General features: G+C 32.4%; 1 non-coding gene across 1 annotated transcript; it reads left to right on the top strand.

The window, feature by feature from the left end:
• Nucleotides 1-15857: 15857 nt before the first annotated feature.
• Nucleotides 15858-15929, top strand: TRNAA-GGC (transfer RNA alanine (anticodon GGC)). Its single transcript has one exon. It is a non-coding gene; the product is annotated as a tRNA-Ala (tRNA).
• The last annotated feature ends 2670 nt before the right edge of the window (nt 15930-18599 follow it).

Here is an 18599-nt window from a genome sequence, read left to right as displayed (position 1 = left end):
AATCAGCAGTTAGTAACTTTGTCTTTTTTTTTTTTTTTTTTAGATAAAAAACTATCTACGTTTATTTTTAGCTGTTATGGGCCTAAAAACAGGATTGTGTTTATATCAATTTTGTGTTTTTTTGGTCTGTGTGTGCTTTATTTCTCCCTTTTGTGTCTAATTTGTATCCAGTTTGTGTACTTAACTACAATTGCTTAATGATAATGAAATTTATTCTTTATTCTTTATATAGGGAGCTCCCAGAGTATAGACTATATTTGGTCATGGGACTTGATTGTGTCCCATAAACACATTTCCAAAAATCATATGTTGTTATAAAACTTAAGAGTACAATGAAAAGCATTAGAGTTGATCATTTATAAACAAGACTGTCATGAGTAGTAATCAAGACACCCTCTCACCCATAAGTCAATTGTACAGAACCCAATACCCCACCTTCCACCCCGGTCTTGGACTTGGTTCTCAGATGTTGAGATACTTGGAAGTCCCTGGGGACAAGCCATGTGAAAACTGGGACCAACTGCTAGGGAGAGCAGAATTTATTATTTTTAATTTTGGGGTGAGTTTCTATTTTCAGCATCTAAATGTTGCTAAAACTAGACACTCCCCCAAAGAGATTCTATTCTAACTCACTTGGATTGTAATTTCTAAGACATTACACTTTGGGTTGAATAACACACAAAGTGAGTTGAATTGATTTTATATTATGGCATTTATTTTCAATTAGTGAATTGTGTGTGTTTATGTGTGTGTGTGTGAGCTGAGTATATACATTAATAATGAATAAGGATGACTTTTTTATATTTAAAAATAATAAATAAAGATAGTAGGCATAAGGGACAGTGATAGCAGGAGGAAAGCTTGAGATACAGAGAGACTTCATGGATAAGAGCTCCAGTCCTGTGCTTGTATATCCTTGTACTGAATTCTAGTTCTGCCCTTCCTTACCACGTTTCACCAACCAAATTTCTTAACTCTTTTAAGATTTATTTTCCTCCCCATCAGATTGGATCTTTCATTTCCTTCCTTCATGTAGATATGAGTTTACATCAGGTATCTTTCATCTTCAGCATGAGGGACTTTCTTTAGCCTTCCTTGTAGTGAACATTTGCTAGTGATACTCTTCATTTTTGTTTATCTAAAAATATATTTTCTCTTAATTTCTGAAGGATATTTTTACTGGTTATAGAATTATGATTTGAGAGGTGTTTTTTTTTCCCCCTTTCAGCTCTTTAAAGTTGTTGATTCATTGTCTCCTCGTCTTTGTCTTTTTCTGATAAGAAATAACCATCATTTATATTGTTAATTTTGTTTGTGATGTGTTTTCTCTCTGTGTTCAAGATTTTCTATTTATCTTCAGTCTCCAGCACTTTGATCATGCCTAGATCTAATTTTTTGTTTGTTTGATCCTGCTTGTGTTTTGAAGAAATTCTTTGATTTGTAGGTTGATTTTTGTTGTTGTTGTTGCTAAATTTAGAATTTTTTTTTGCCATTTTCTGTACCTTTTTTTAAAAAAAATCTGTTCTCAATCTGGAGTAAAAATCACGTATATGCTAGACCATTGATATTTTTCTATGGTTTACCTTTTCAGTTTTTCTGTATTTCTTATGTTTGATAATTCCCATTAATATATCTTTAACTTTATTGCTCTTTTTTTCCAACTCTCTCCAACCTACTGTCAAACCCATCTTTTTAAAATGTCATTTATTATAATTTTCTGTTCTAGAATTTCTAATGTGTTTTTTAATTTTTTTCTGTTCAGTTTTCTCCATATTTTTATTCATTAAAAATATTTTTCCTTTTTGCTTTTTCAAATATTTATCATAGATAGTGTAAGGTCCTATTCTACTAATAATAGCATAAGGATCATCTTTGGGAAAGATTGTATTTTCCAGTTTCTTTTCATTTTCAATAATCTTAGATTTAGTATTAGACATTATAAATATGTTGCAGAGGCTAACTTTTTCATCTACCTCTGAAAAATTTTGATATTTAACAGCATGCGATCTGCTTTCGTGGACTCAAACTCCAAAATCTGTCAATCATGTGCTGCACAGCAGCTGCAAAATTCTGTTCTTCTAGACTTCCAGCTGTCATATTTCCTTGCACGAATACTTTAGGGGTCATCTGAGGGTTATGGTAGGTGTAAACAAGTAATGGGACTCACTTTTCTGTGGGTCCATCCTTTCTTCCCTATCTGCATTCTGCAACTGTGCTAGCAGCCCATATTTCTGTCTCTGACAACTCCACCTACTTAGTTATTTTTTTTTCCCATTAATTCCAGCCTTCTCCCACTATGAATGCTGGGTACATCTTATGGCGTTAAGCCATATAAGTGCAAATCTACATGGTGCGGCACCTTTTTTTAAGTGGTCAACTTCCCTCTAGTTTCTGCCTGCTTTTGTTCATCAGTGCTTTTAAATATGTGTTTTTATATTTTGTCTAGATTTTATAAATGCTATGTATGAAAGTGTCAGTTCACCATGAAACACTTTACCATTTGGAAATCAGGTTAATATTTTATTTATTAAGTTCAGAAACATGAGAACACATAATGTTAATAATCACTAATCAAAATATATTTCTGATAAAAAATAGATTGTAAGGCTCCAGTGCCTGGATTTCCTTTGGGAGACTGCACATTTTTTGAGTAAAGAGCAGACTGAAACAACTGAAAAAAATATTTTACTTCCTCACTGAGATAATTTAGTTGATCATGAAAGCAAAAAATTTAGGTGAACTACTCATATCACTCTGGAAAGGATGTTTCCTGGAGGACAATAAACATATGTGTGTGTGTGTGTGTGTGTGTATATATATATATATATGTGTATATATATAACTGGGGTGCTTTTCAGACTGTTTACATATTAAATATTCACTTGTCTTTAATAATTATATTTAATTCCAAAGTTCCATTTTGGCAAATGAATCTCTTATAAATATTTTAGGCCACTAGTAATAAAATAGCATAAACTGAAATTATGAAAACCAAATTTTACATTACGCGGGTGGTAATGCATCATGTTAGTTGTGAGGTATTGTAGTTCCTGGAATGTGAGGATCGTGAATATTATCACATTTATACCTAACAGTTTTTTGAGCTACTTATACAGCTGCATTATTCTTATAGTTTCTAACAAACCAGTGTACCTCAGAGAATTAATTTATATGGAAACCTAATTTACATTTGAATATAATCTGCAATGCTGGGTTTCAAAAATATCAAATAATCTTACCAGGCATTATCATATTAAAAATAATTGACTATCATCTAGAGCAGTATTATAATATCTCATGTGATTAACTGCTAAGTGTGTTAAATGTGCATAAATTTAAATTGCTTGAATGAATCAATTTTATTACACTAAAACTTGCATTGTTTCAAATAGTAGTATATTCTTGAGATGCTCTTTAACTTCTTAACCTAATATGATGAATATGGAAATAAATTCACAGAAATGTGAGAAATACCAATTATGACAGATTTTGTATCTATTCTATGAGACCTCACCTTGGAAAATTCAAGCTAACATTTTACTTAGAATTCAGTTTCATTAAGACATGTCTAAAGTCTTCTATTTCCCAGTTTAAAAAAATCTATGTGTTATATATATATATACACACACATATATATGTATTTCTATCAGTTACTCTTTAACAGGCTTCCCAGTCAACATTAAAAGAAAAAAGAAAAGAAGAAAAAGAAAAGAAAGAGAGAGAAGACAAATAATCTGATGTAACTATTTAAAAAGATAAATCTCATGTTTCAGGTATTAAGATTTCTTCCTTAAGAGAAACAAAAACAATTACACAAAAAAGGATCAATCCCTGTACTGTTAGAACTAGCTCAGGTTACTGTCAAAATCAGGACTGCCTCCTTTAGCACGCCTAAATTTTGCTTATTTAGGTTATTATAAAATAAACCATGAGACAGAAATTTTATGATATCATGAAACCTAGAGATCAAATGATATTCTCCTGCTGCCATGTTTTCTTCGCCAAACGACTTGTACAATATTTGGATATTATTACTGCAGGACCTTCAACCCTTTGTATGTATTTAACCCACTGTTTGTGCAGATAGAGATCCTGTTTTCCCTTTTCAAATATCTCAGTAGATATGGTTTCTAAATGTTTAGATCAGGGATTTACATTTTTTTTTCTGTAAAGGGCCAGAATGTAAATATTTAAATCTTCACATGTCATTGAGTCTCTGTTGCAAATATTTAGCCCTGCTATTATAGCATGAAAGCAGTCTTAGACAATATGTAAATGATGGCCATGGCCATGTTCCAATAAAACTTTATTTACAAAACCAAGTGACTGGCCCCATATTTGCCCACTACTGCCTTAGCAAGAGTGAGAGAGAGGTTTTTGTCATCAATAGACTATCTGCTTCCAAAGGATTCTAGATCTTGTTACCACCTCTCGTGGTGTAGATAAATAGACAGTAATAGTATCCAATTGCTATGTCACTTTTATTTCGCTTTTCTTTAAAGACAAGATTAAAAGAAAGCCTCTTGCTCTTCTTTAGTTGCAGCCTAAATCACCAAGATGGAATAATTTTTGAAAGAAAACTCTCAAAATCTTGACAAGTGGTTTCAGGATTTGTTTGTTTTAAGACTGTGATGTGCATTTGACTGAAAAAAATGTCCAAATATCTTAGTGTGATTTACCTAGAGACCATATTTAGTAAGCAACATTTGTAATATTAGTATTTTCCCAAGACAGTTTAGAGGAAATTATATGGATTGGACTTCAGGCCAATAAAGAAGAATTTTACCAAGGGTCTGTTTGAACAAGAACTGATAAGAAAAGTCAGCTCATCTGGCTAATTATCCCAGAATTAATGGATATTTTTAAATAGCAGCAATTACTAATTACTGGAGAAATTTTGAAAATTTCATAATAACAAAATAATTCTAAAAACCCTAGAAGCATGCAGGACATACAAAAACTACATAAAAAATAAGAGACTTTACTAATGGATGTAAGATGTAAATAATAGTAAAATATACTTTGTTTTGGTAGCAATATCTTAAAGAAAATATGCACATTCTTAAATTTATCACTTAAATTTAAACTATCAATCACAATCTCATCTAGATTTTTATAAGCATTTGACAAATTTACCTTAAATATAAAATATTTAAGAATAGCTGAGCATTTGAGGAAAAAAATAGAACAGTAATGGTAAGGGTCTAACTTAAAAGATGACTAAGCATACTATATGCAGTGCAAAAATAGAAAAAAATAAATAAATGAAATAGTTATAACTCTGTCTTATATTTTCATAGAACAAGTTTTCAATTTGTTAAGTAACTAAGTGTACACAAATAGAAAATCATACTTAAGAGGGTGATTAATAATATCATGGTCCTGAAAGTCTCCAGAAAAAAAAAATAAGAAAAAATACGTTTACTACTGTAGATATTAAATACCAATATGATAAGGTGCTTCACAGATTGTTAAAATGCATATGTAAGACTTGGAGAAAATATTAACATCCTGTATGGAGACAAAAATTAATCTATAAAGTATTTGAAGTATTTGTAAGTAAAAAAGGACAACTAATGGAAAAAATGGACAATGTGAGAAGGTAATTCACAGAAAAAAATGGTCACAAAATTTTAAGAAAAAAATGCTCAACCTTATCAATCATTTTGAAAATACAAATTATAACAGTGAGATAATATCCTTCACTCCTTTGATGGATTAAAATAGAAAAAATGGTAAACTCCTGGATTTGGAGACTTTTCATGTCTTTGAGATTTCCAATTAATGTAATTATGTGCAGGATAATTTGACAGTATCAGTTAAATTAAAAATTATATGAAATATTAATATCACTATTTCATTACTCTATATATGTGCTATAAAAGTAAACAATGGTATACAAAGAGACATGGCAAATGGAACTGTTGCAGCACTGGTTGTAACAACATCTATAGGGAAACAGTTAACTAAATTATTCTATTTTTCCACTGTAGACTGCTATGTAGTACCAGTTAGAACTTTGCACACTGATGAATGTTAACTAGATTTATTGTGATGATTGTTTTGCAATATATACCAATAGCGAATCATTATGTTGTACACCTGAAACTAATTGTATATATCAACTGTATCTCAATTTTTAAAAAAAAGCTAGACCTTTTTTGTATTAACATAGAAAAATCTCGACAGCACATTATGATATGGAAAGCTAAGAGGAGTCCAGAGTGTATATGACACGATTCCTTTGTTTAAATAAATACACCTAAAACATGTTTCTGTAATCGTTTCAAGATTTGTGTAGTACTGTGGAACACTAATACAGTGAAAGCTGATTATATAACTCAGTTAAAAACAGCACTTTTTAAAAAATTAGTAAGGCCAAAAAAAAAAAAAATCAGCTAATCTGTCTTGTCATTTGTATGAAATCTTGTAAATTGAGAGGTAACCTGTGTTTTTTTTTAATCCCTGAAAGATTTTACAGAAAAAATCTTTAAGCATAAAAATTTCATCATTGCCTACTAATTGTGGTTAATTAGTCTGTTTACTTGGTTTAGGCAAAGCTAGAAGTGACTTGATATTTTCAGTGCATTAAACCAGTGGCTTGTTTGAAAAATCCCAAGATAATTTTCTGCAGGAGAGTGCTTTTGGTTAATACTGCAAAAAGTAAGTTTCCATAAAATAAATATGTAAAATAAAGTCACCATTTACTATAAAATTCCTGTGTTTTTTTAAGTAAAATGAGTATATAACATTATATTAGCTTCAGGTATACAAAGTGATAAATTGATATTTGCATACACTGCAACATGATCACCACAATTATAGTCTAGTTACGATTTGTCATCATGCAGTTGACTCCCTTCAACCATTTTCCCCACTTCTCAACCCCATTCTCCTCTGATAACCACAAATCTGTTATCTGTAACTATGAGGTTATTTTTTGGTGGAAGTTGGGGAAGGATTTCTTGACCTTCATATTTATTCATGTTCAGCTTCTCTCCACCACCCTGTTTTGTTTTGTCTATTTTTTTAAGTCCATGTATAAATGAAATTGTACAGTATTTGTCTTTCTCTGTCTGACATATATCACTTAGCATAATGCCCTCAAAGTTTATCCATGTTGTTGCAAATGGCAAGATTTCCTTCTTTTTTATGGCTGAGTAGTATTCAATTGTGTGTATGTGTGAGACATCTTTATCCATTTATCAATCTATGGATACCTAGGTTGTTTCCATGTCCTGGCTATTGTAAATAATGCTGCAGTGACCATAGGGGTGCATATATATTTTTGAATTTGCAGATTGCTTTGGATGGTATGGTCATTGTAACAATACTAATTCTTCATTCCATGAGCACAGTATCTTTTCACTTACTTGTATTGTCTTCAATTTCTTTCATTGGTGTCCAAATACATGTCTTTCCATGTATTTGGACTTCCTTGGTTAAATTTATTCCAAGATATTTTTAATGTAATTGGAAATGGGATTGTTTTCTTGATTTCTCTTTCTAATAGTTTGTTATTAGAGTATAGAATTACAATAGACTTCTGTACATTAATTTTGTATCCTGAAACTTTATTGGATTCATTTGTTAGGTAAGTTTTTTTTGTGGAGTCTTTAGAGTTTTCTATATATAGGTTCATGCCATCTACAAATAGTGACAATTTATTTCTTCCTTTCCAATTTGGATGTACTTTATTTATTTTTGCCTAATTGCTGTGTCTAGGGCTTCCAATATCATGTAAGTAAAAGTGGTGAGAGTGAGCATCTTTGTATTGCTCCTGATTTAAGGGGAAAAACTTTCAGCTTTTCACTGTTGAGTATATGTTAGCTGTGGGTTTTTCACATATGGAACAGTAGAATTTTCTGTTCTGAATTTATGAGTGTATGACCAAAATTTTGGACAGTTTCATTTTTAAGAAGTATTTTGTATTTAGGCATTTAAGCATCTGGTTTATTTCTTAGAGTTTCTTACAAGACTGCCAGGATGTCTTCCAGTGCACCTTAAACACAAATATTCTGTTGAGTCACTAGAAGTACAAATTCCTCATTTCAGCTCCAACTATGTCTATGGCAGCTGCACATTCTTTTCTCATTGATCAAAGTCCAAAGCAAAGAATAATCCTCAGCGATTGCTTACTTATCTAATTTGCTTTCTGGCTCAATGTTCTAGTAAGATTCTTTTTGAAAGGTCAGAAACTTGTCTTCAGCTCATTTCATTAAATATGAAAAAAGAAAGAAGCTTTTTATAATTTAGTAAGAACAAGGTACATAATCACAAAGTGAGAGGTGTTAATATCTATTCTTAGTCAAAATGAATTTCATCATTTTTCATCTTTTATTAGAGCTTTAATTGCCATTATAATAAGGGTATCATATAAAGGAACTGCATAGTAAAGAAGACAATAGCCTGCAAGGATCCCCATTGTTGAAGAACCCTTCTCATCATCTGAAAGGAAAAAAGGATTAAAAAGGGCTATTAAATGATAATTTTATATATTGGAAATCAGTTGTAAAAGGAACTTTTTGTGGTTGCTGCGGACCAAGAAGTCATTGAGAACGTGGATTCTTACTAGCAAATTAAATTTGAATGAGAGATTAATAAGATTTTATTCACATGCCAGTTTATTATTTTTCCAACAGAATCTCATTTCTATTTTTATCTCAAAATCAACTATCTGCTCCGGCCAACACTGGTTAGTCAGTTTTCAATGGTTAACGTTTACATCTTGTCAGCCACTTATTAGCTATTCGATCAGTATCAAGTTTCCTATCCACACTAAGCATCAGTTTTCTTATATGTAAAATGGGATAATAAAATGCACTCTCATACCTGTTTCATAACGTTGTAGTGAGCACTAAATAATCCCTGTAAAATGATTTGCACAGGAATAGCTTTGTAGTTAGTGATCACTAAGATGGAAGTTATTAGTGCCTTTATCCTGTAGTGTGTCCTTGTTAAATACTTTCCTCTATACTCATAATGAAATAGAAATTGTTTCCTTGAGTGCCTTTCTACTCTTTTCCATTCATGCAATTATAGCCCTGTGAATTGGTATTATCAATGCTATATAGTTTGCACTTTTAAAAGTACTTCCTCTTCATTATAACTACTCTTCCCCTATACATTTATCTGTCCCTCTATGTTATAACTCTTCAAAATTTTATTCCTTCTTTGTGTCTCAGTTCTTGCTGAGTATAGGAGAAAAGCTATAAATATTTCCTGAAAAATGTTATATATGATAAATATGTATTTCATATATATGTTTTTTAATATACATATTTATACACACATATACTGTTTTGCACCCAATTTCATGGGAGTTCATAACCTACATCACATCTCTTGTCCATCTAGAAGTTATCTAGGGGTCTGTGAACCCAGTCTTAAATATTGTGGAATTTCTACATTTGTAGAAATCTCAAACTGGCACACAGCTTATTCTACATTAGAAGATTCCGATCTCCTGGTGCTTAAAATTACAGAAAAATGTAGGTATCATATAAAACACTTGGGGATTCAATGGGAAGCCAATTTGGACAAGAAATGTGGAATTGATATTAGCTTAAAAGGAGAGGAGCTGAAGCCTTTAAGCTAAGGGAAATATGAGAATGTGAAGACATAACAAGGGCAGATAATATTGTGGAAATGTTGAAGATAAGTTAAAAAATGATTTATTCGTACCTAGCTTGTGATGGAGGTACAAAGAAAGAGGAGTCCACCAGAGGATATGGACAGGGTTTGGGGATGCTTATATGTGTGAGGGAAGGGTAATTTAAGGCAGTGAGAGGTAAGCATACGTAATCAACTCTGTTTCTTTATATTGGGCCAAGTCAGCAGATTCTAACTTTGTGTTCAGCATTTGGTGAGCAAATACAAGAGGTCAATAGTAATGAGCTATCAGTGGAGACTTTCCAAGATTGTTAACTCCTTGACGTATCAAATCAGGTCTGTTGGAGATGTTTTCTTCAAGAGATTAGTATGAATGTCATCCCTCATTTTTCTTTTTGTCTGGCATAGCAACCAGCACATAGTAAATGCTGAAAAAACACTTGTTGAGTATTTTTACTAACCAGCTATGTGTCTGCAAAAACCGGGACAATTTCCCTATACACTGGAAAAGTTGTTCAGCTTATTTCAGCTTTACAAGGAACTTTCTCATCAAAGAGAGGGCCAGGCTTTTTGGAAATCAGTGTGGGAAAGACAGTACGGAGCCAGAGGGAGTGATGGAGTAAAGTGCCTCTATGTCTAATGCACTCATGTGGAAAATTAACTGTTCACCATCTAGGTCATTAGAGTAACTTGGGAAGACTCAGGTAGGCTTAGTGATTAGACTGCTCTGGTAGAAATTCAGAAACTTCAATTTTGTTACTAGCTTTCTGTCTTCTGACCTTTTGAAAAAGTAATTTCAGATCTCATTTTCTCTGGCTCTTAAATAGAATCATACTTGTCCATAAGGCAATTTTAAGATACTCAGATGAATGATGTTATACATGTTTAAATGCAATTCTCTACTGATTTACTGGAAGACATATATTTCTTTATTTGGAAAGTGTCCTTTATGTTTTATTAGCTCTTACCATATAAAAAAAAAAGTCTTGAAATAAGCAGCTAGTGGAATTGCCACTTTGCCAATATGTAAACTGAATAACAGAAGTACAAGTAAAAGGATCAGAAGTCAGAATCTCAAATATCATATAGTCATTTATCCCCAAAATGAGAGTGAATAAAGAACTTCAATGAATCATAATGTTGAACTTTAGCTAAGACATAATCATGTTCACCATATCTAATTTCGGTTAATAACAATATTAACACAAAGCAGTGATTATGTGCAAGCACCATTCTTTTACTTATATTAATTCATATAATATCACAGCAATCATGTAAAGTATATACTATTGCTGTCTCCATTGTACACTAGAGGAATCTGAGGCATAAACATCCAATACACTTAAGATCAGTAAGTGGCAGAACCAAGTTGTGAACCTGGGAAAAATGGATTCAGAATCTGTGCTCATACCACCGTACCATACTATGCATCCAGTTGGATAACTTTTCATAACCATTGTTAGGTCACAAATCTGAAAATTCATCTCTACTGAAGCATTACTTATCAACTTACTTCAACTATTTTAAAAATTAGCTAAAAATATTTTATTTTGTAACACATGAAATAACATATACTTAATTCCTACTTTGTGTAAGGGGCTGAGTTTTACGTTGGTTGGATGGAAAATTAAATAAGACAGTGTTGGTTTCTAATTCTACATTCTACTCAGAAGCAGAAGATCCCAATATCTGTATGAAAAGGACAAAGTGTACAGTCAGATATTTACTATTAAAACGGCCATGGTTACTCCATTGCCTAAGACTTTACTGACCGTTATGACAGTATAGATAAGGGCTTGAACACTGTGAAACATGGATTAACACTTTCATAAGGATTTCATTTTGTTTTGTTTTTGTTTGAGACTAAGAGTTTCAACTATTTTCCTAAGCTCCACTTACTTAACCCTCACATGCATCTCAAGCAAGACTGTTGGGACAGACACTTTGCATTTTAGATATAATCAATAATAACCAAAATATTTTAATTGCTGACATCTTAACAGGTGACTGAAAACACAGTTGACCCAAACCATTTGTTACAAATCAGTGTAGAGTCAAACTGATTTAGGCAGAGAATGTATGTTCAGATTCACAATTCTTGATTTATAGCTGATCCACAGCCACAAGTCATTGCTCCTACTTAAAGCTTGGTCTCATACTTTGCTAAAATTTGCTAGTAGATTTAAGGGAGTATTTATTCCATGTGAACACATCTCAATAAGTTCTTGTAAATTTGTTTCTTAAATGATCCTATGAGTATCTTTCATTAAAATGCTTATGGATTTTCTTTTTTTTCAATATTCTAATCATAATATGTATCTCAGATTGTTTCATATACTGTATTTTTCTAAATCATTTTAGCAGCTGAAAGGTCCTCCTTCTGTGTAAGAAAGTGTATTATTTTTTGTCTAGTTACTTTTGTGTAGAACAAAAAAAAAAAGATTTTGAGGAAATAACATCACCTAAGTTGTTTTTTTTAAACACCGCATATACTGAATACATTATTTTATATTCTAAACTATGCTAACTTATATTGCTTGGCTTTCCATTTTGAAATCTTGTAGGTGGAGAAAATTTTTTCTACTCTTTTTTTTTTGATGTTTCTATATAAATTGCATATAGCTATTTACTTGAAATTGTGTTCAGTTTGGTAGAAATGTGGTATGACAATATAACTAACAAAGAATTGTATGCATATTTGTCTGTCAAAGGTTACAACTTGTGTTTTGGATACTGCTTATGTAGGTTGGACGTATTTATGCGTGACTTCTAGAGGGAAAGCAAGAGACTGAACATCACAATTTCTAAGCAACTTAAATTATAATGTGAGACAGACTTTGGTCTTTCTAGGGTATTATGCATATGGTAGATGGCCAGTTAGTCTCTTACTTAAACTATAGCTTATTCCACACAGCATAATGCAATGGAAATGGAATATTTTGATTCAAAATGATAATTCAGTCATGATGTGAGACTAGAAGTTGTAGGGTTTGAGCTCAGTAATATAAAGGTAAAAGCCAGCAGGTAACACATCGTATCTGTTTTTCTTTAAAATTTCCTATTTAGAGAAGTACAAAGTATCATGTAATAATTACTCATGACTATAAATAGACTAACCAATATTGAGGTACTTAGGAGTTATAGATATAGGAATCCAATTTAAACAAATAGGAAAGTAATTTGGGTACCTATAATGGAAAATAGGTTTAATTTTTGCAAAGAAGGATGGAGTAAAACCTATGATACAAAGAAAACAAAGAAGCCATAGGGTATAAATTCCCTGAAGTAGCTTCCATGGTTGAAGTAAATGTTTATTTCCACTCTGTGAATAAAGACATGTCAGGATTTTCTATGATGCATCTAGGGAAGTTGACATACTTTTTCATTTCTGTTGGGTGTTACAAGTTCATGTCAGTGAAATAGATGCATCTTTTGTGGGTTTCCTCTGACAGAATGAACACTATCAAAATACTAATAAAGAAGTTCAAGCCAATTCTTTATGTTCCTTAGCTCTTTCCACTGTTGCAACTTAATAAGTCTTGTTTTTTTTCAAATTGGTTATTACTAGTCCCTCAAAGATAGTATGTCAGCATTCTCAATCTGTTCTTCGAATGGGTGTATTGAACAAAGTTCCATCAACTCCCCTCAGTTATAAGGGAAAAACTACCAATTCATGTCATAGACAAGATTCTTCTTTTGGAAGGGCCCAATGAATAGGGCTGCTGATAGACTTCTTGCTTCTTTGCTACATGTACAGTTATGTTTTCTTTCACAAGATGTTTCACGGTTATCTCAAGAGTACTTTCTTCACTGCACTACAAATAGAGGGAGTGATGCTGCACATGGATTGGGTGTGCTCAATACATCTATGTTAAATGTATTCTATTAGCAGTTCATAAAAGTTGCATGGACTGAAAGCATCTGCATTCAAGTCCAGTTCTGCCATTTCAAGCTGTATAACGTGGACTAACTTTTCTTATCTGGGCAAAAGGATAATGATACCTGAATGTTGTTACAATGAGATGATGGTCAAATGTGGTAATATGTGAGAAAATAGCCCTGTGAACACCAAGCTGCTATAGAAATATATGACATTATTCAGGGTATGAATTTAGCTACATAAGTGCCCGCTTTAAATTCTACATTTAATTATACTTTACAAAATGCTTTTTTTCATTTATACAGATTATTTTTCAATAAGCTGTTTTTATTCCTCTTAAAATGCTTAACTTTTAAGATATTTAAGCATCATTCAGCTCTCTCAAATTTTCACCATGTCAGGAACCAACAAATTTTGTAAATTCATTCTTGCCACAAAAATTTTGTATATGCAAAAACAACAACAATGTTATTTATCAAGAGTATTTTCCATTATGGAGGGTCCAAATATTAAATAAACTGTTTTCAAAGCCATAAATTAGTTCTAAAATAGTGTTAAGTTCCTCACTCATATAACAGAACAAGCATGAATAAGAAGGTACAATCTCATGAAACATTCTCTGTTTCAGAGAATTAATTTTTTCACCACCTAAAAACGATTAGCACAGTAAGAACAAGTCAATTGTTATTTCAAGCCAGATAATAGAACATTGTGAAAAATAGGCACAATCGTTTACTTGCTTCTGTGTTTCAGGTAAATGTGACACTGGCCATTTGGTGTCTTTTCTTGAAACTACAAAGAGAATAGTGGGCGTCTCTTATTCTACTCAATGGGGTGTTATCTTTAGAGATACCTATCTTTGAGAACAGGACTTGAATCAGACTGTTCAATTAGCTGGGGTTTAACTTTTGGTTTCAATTTAGAACTGAAGGAATGCATTCAGGCAGAAAGCCAATTTAGGTTTTACAGGTATCTTGTTCTCAGGACTGGTAGACTTGTTCCCAGAGGTAAAGTTCTGTTTTCCCATTGCTTTTAAAAAGAAAAAAATTAAGTCAGTGAATAAAAAAATGTGCTGTTATATTTTCATACTGTTCCCCTCACATTACACACACAAACATACACACGATTAAATTCTCTCGCAAATTATTATTTGACTAGCAATTTTCTTCCCATTCGTTATGCTACCTCTGACTGCTTAGGACTCTCATCCCAGTAAGTTTTGGTGTATCTCTCAATGGAAATAACACCTGAGTCAGGTTCTTCCCACATCATTGGTACTGGTCCATCCTATAGTCCCTATTTTAAGTGTGAAAAAAAAAATAACGTAATACTAAATTCTAAGAATAGACTAAAACATTATACTGCTCTGACACCATATATATTTTTTAGGGGACTTCAAAGCTTTCTCCATAGATCAGCGATATGCATTTCTGATAATATGAGAGACTAGTCAATGAGATATTCTTGGGCAGAATGATATGTCTTTCAAATCTTAATGCATGTTGTCACATGTGTAGAGAGCCAGTATCGTATCTTCTTCTCCTCTGCGTATTCTCCTATTTGCCCCTCCAGATCCATTTTTCATGTTGATTGTGCCTATGCAAGTTATTCTTTATAAACTGAATCAAGCAGATCTCTTGAGGTCTGCCTTTTGGTTGTATTTGTTCAACGGAAGGCAACTGCAGGAGACCGGAAAAAGAAACTCAAGGAAGATCAGAATACTTACTAACCATTTGCTTTCTGCTAGGCACAAACTGTGTCCCTCGAACAAAGGCCATAACTCCTGTTGGGCAGCGAGAGAACAGCTCTTCTGAATTTTGGCAACCTTGCCCTGAGGAAGTTTGGGAACAGCTCTTTACTTTTCTTCGCTCTAAGGTGTTTCATGTATTTTGTTGGGTTCCAGTCATCTATCACACACCTTTGAGTATCTCTCATTTAAGTCCACCACCCATTGTCATCACACTGACTAACATAATAGGGTGTTAAAGAAACAAAAATTCTGACACTGCCTCTTGAAAAAACTAACAAAAATAAGTTTTCACCTACATAGGGTTTTCATAATTTTTCGTGTGTGTATTTTCTTAATTTCTCAGTCTTTGCTTTTCAATTAAAATTTGAAAAATTAAGACATGGCAGATACAAAATCAGTGGCAAAAGATACAAAATTGTGAAGTAAAAAGTAAAAGTTCCATCTAACTACCTGCACTCTCACTAATGGCATTCCACTCCACCCTGCCACTTCTTATACCCAGAAAAAGCTACTGTTACTGTAGCCTTTTTTCCCCCTATGCATGTATTCACTTTTCATTTTGTTGGTAACAAATTATCACAAACTTTGTAGCTTAAAACATTCATTTATTGTGGGGAGGGTATAGCTCAGTGGTAGAGTGCATGCCTGGCAGGCATGAGGTCCTGGGTTCAATCCCCAGTATCTGCATTAAAAAAATAAATACATAAACCTAATTATTACCCCCTCCCCCCCCAAGAAATCCATTTATTATCTAAAAGTTAGTCTAAGTCAGAAGTCTGGACCTGAGATTCTATTCAGAATCTCAAAATAGCAAAATCAGTGTGTTGACCAGGATGTATTCTCATCTGGAGACTCTAGCAAAGGATCTGACATCAACCTTCCTTCTGGTTGCTGGCAAAATTCACATCTTTGCAGCTGAAGAATTCATGGAGGCTTACTTCTTCAATCCAGTAATGGATAGAAAAAGTAAGTCTGTGGCTTTGAGTCTCTGGCCTCTAGAACCTCTTTTAAATGGTTCATCTAATTATGTCAAGCCCACCAAGGGTAGTCTGCTTTTGATTATGGTTGACCCTTGAATAACACTGAAGCTAGGGCTGTTGATCCCTGGAACATTCAAAAATCTGTGTGTAACTTTACAGCTGGCCCTTTGTATCTGGGTTTTGTATCTGTGGATTCAACCAACTGCTGGTCATGTAGTACTGTAGGAGATATTTATTGGAAAAAAATCTGAGAATAAGTGTGCAGTTCAAACTTGTGTTGTTCAAGGGTATACTGTATATCAAAGTCACAGTTGGACATTTCTTTAAATATTTATAAGTTGTTTAAATTTATTATTTATTATGAAAGTAATTTATGTTAATTTCAGGTAAAATGCTTTTAACAAAACAAATGTATGTTTTAAAGTCTATCCTGATATTTTTTGTGAAGATAAACACAGTTAACATATTTATCTATAATCTGCCTGACGTTTTTCTAAGTGTACATGAAGTCTGTTCAGTTTTTAAAATATGTTATCTTAAAACACACACCTGAACAGATATGGTTCTATGCCAACTATGGTTCTAGATCCTCAATCTTAATGACTATACATTATTGTATTTTATGAATGTGCCATAATTTTTTGTAGCCAAACTCTTTGGATGTGGAAATATTGAGATTTTCAAATATTTATTTTTCTCCTCACTGCTCTGTGTGTGTGTGTGTGTGTGTGTGTGTGTGTGTGTGTGTGTATTTCCTTGGGATAAAGTCCTAAAATCCATTCGTGCTTTTTAAAGTATTGTATTTATATTGCTAATGTTCCACTTAGAAATGTTATACCAGTTTGAAGTCTGCAAGAAGTTTATTATTCATAATTCTCTAATTTTTCCCAATCTAAAGATAAAAATCATGTCATCTTTTTAATAACATCTCTCTGACTATTATTGTGTTTGATTATTATTCCTAAGTTAGATATTTGCTCATCTGCTTTACTTAATATCTGTTCTTCTCTAATTTGATTTTTGTATAAGAAAAAATAAAATATTGCTTCTGTTGATTTAAAGGGAAAGCATATAAATATTAATAGTATAAAAATACTGTCAAACTTTGCAAATATTTTCCTCTGAGTATGTCATTTAACTTTCTTTACTAATTTCTGTTTTGTTCTTATTGTTTGTTTGTTTTTCCTCTGGATGAGTTTGACCACAATTAACTTCCATGATATAGAGATACTTTACTCTTTTATTTAAACCGTTTTTTAATTGAAGTATACTTCATTTACAATGTTGTGTTGGTTTCAGGTGTACAGCAAAGTGATTCCGTTAAAATTTTACTCTTTTTTGACATTTATTTTATAGTTAAAATTTTTTCTCTACCAAGTTTATGTATTTACATATTATTTTCCTAGTAATTTTATGTTTTTCTCTTTCTCTTTTTAATTTGCCTAGAAGTATATTGGAAAAAAACATGTCAAGATGGTTCGGTTTTACCCAAATGTTCCATACTGGAAATTCGTAAACATATACATGCATATGTGTATGCACACATACATAATACATGTTCATGTTTCCGTGTGTGGGCATCTATTCCTTTTTCACTCATATTGTCATGGCCCTAATTGCTAACTTAATTTTGTATGTATTATATGAATTTTTCTCAACTTATATTGATGTAATTCATCTATCAGTGTAAACACACACTTGCATTGTGTTGTAAATATTGACCTACAACTTGCTTTTTTACCCTAAAAGTCCCTGTGAGGCATTTATCTATGTCAATACATTCTACACTATTTTTAATGACTGTATACCATTTCGTATAATGCATCTATCATAATTTGTTTATTCACATTAGGATTAAGATTTTAAATGTTTTCAATCTTTTACCACTGTATATTTATATGTACTGGTATTTTCATTTTGATAGAAACAATTCCTAGATTTTTTTTGAAAAACACCTGCAAATACATAACAGAAGAGAGAGAGAGACAGAGATAGATAGGGAGACAGGGAGACAGAGAGAAACACAGAGAGAGACAGAGAGAGAAATTTTTAAAAATTGACTCATGCGACTGTGGGGACTGACAAGCCTGAATTCTTCAGGGTGGACGCACAGCCTGGGGATCCAAAGAAGAGCTGATGAGGCTGCTTTAACCTGCAGAATTATTGCTTTCTCTAGGGACCTCAATCTTCTTCTCTGAAGGCCTTCAATTTATTAGATGAGGGCCACCCATATTATGGAGAGTAATCTGCTTTACTTAAAGTCTACTGATTTAAATGTTAATCTTACCTAACAAATTGCCTTCACATCTAGACTGGTGCTTGGCCAAATATCTGGTACTTGTGACATGTATAATTAATCATCACAGAGCCCTAATTC

Source organism: Camelus dromedarius, chromosome 8, assembly GCF_036321535.1.
Source record: "Camelus dromedarius isolate mCamDro1 chromosome 8, mCamDro1.pat, whole genome shotgun sequence".
In the NCBI taxonomy this organism is placed as follows: domain Eukaryota; kingdom Metazoa; phylum Chordata; class Mammalia; order Artiodactyla; family Camelidae; genus Camelus; species Camelus dromedarius.
Note: the sequence above shows the minus strand (reverse complement) of the source record. Positions and strands in the feature narration are given on the sequence as shown.